Genomic DNA, 1,181 nt, shown 5'->3' with positions numbered 1-1,181 from the left:
CGTTCACTGTCTGTAGCCGGGTACCCATTTCCACCTGGGTGAAGTGAGGAAAATTTGTGCAAAGTGCCTTTCCTAAGAACACAATGTCGGGCTGTCGGGCCCCTGACGGGATTTGAACCCACGACCTAACGGTTGCGAGTCCGAAAGCTTAACCACTAAGCCACCGACGCCAGATAGATAGATAGATAGATAGATAGATAGATAGATAGATAGCTAGAGAGTTAGGTGTGTTGGGAGAGAGAGAGAGAGAGAGAGAGAGAGAGAGAGAGAGAGAGAGAGAGTATAATAGTATACGTACACACACACAGGTTTGATATGGGGAAAGCAGCAGGACAATATTTATATTCAGAGAATGTTTTGGGCACCATGGGAGATTTTGTTGAGCTTGGGATGGAACTCCTCCCTTCCACAAACCAGTGGATCATATTATTAACTTGTTACGCGAAACTCTGCCTTGGTTGGGGGAACTTCAGCTTTGTCCGAGGACTCGGGAGCCAAGGACCTGTTAACCTTTTGACCTCACAGAAGTAGACGTGTCCTCATCGACTCCAATATTCAAACATTCACGATGTGTGTGTTGCTCAGAGCTATAAGAAGCATGGCTGGCAGCGCCATTTGAATGCTGTGTTATTTTTACGGACATTGCATTTTCATTATAATTTTCCTCAGCGTTTCGAAAAATAAGAGCATATTTATTGAATGAAAAAAACCCAATTAAGATTAATACAGCAATGGCATGTACTTGATGATTACAATACAGAGTAATCAGTAAAGCCAACAAGAGTGTTAAATTTGTTTTTTATTAAGTAAGAGTCATATTAGATCTAGATCTATGTGCCAAAGAGGAGAGGTCTTACTAGACAGTAACAAACAAACAAACAAACAAACAAAAAAGAATAAGGAGAGGAGAGATAAGTTAGCTTTGGCAGAGGTTTTAGGGCGCTAGCGACTGCATAAGGTCATATGAGCGCCATGAGATTAGAGGTGTTACAAGAGAGTTACAAACATGAAAAAGAAGGAGGACGATAGATGTTTGATAGGAAAGAAGGAGCAAACCACACCTGCCAACCATCCACGATTATTAGAAAGAGAATATTGCTGGGGGACCTATACAAGCTCTATACGGAAAAAATCGATCATGGTGTTCGAAAAGTACGAATAAAGACTTAATGCTTCGAAGT

Source organism: Aplysia californica, unplaced genomic scaffold (genome assembly GCF_000002075.1).
Source record: "Aplysia californica isolate F4 #8 unplaced genomic scaffold, AplCal3.0 scaffold01988, whole genome shotgun sequence".
Taxonomy (NCBI): Eukaryota; Metazoa; Mollusca; class Gastropoda; order Aplysiida; family Aplysiidae; genus Aplysia; species Aplysia californica.
This window is presented reverse-complemented; position numbering follows the sequence as displayed.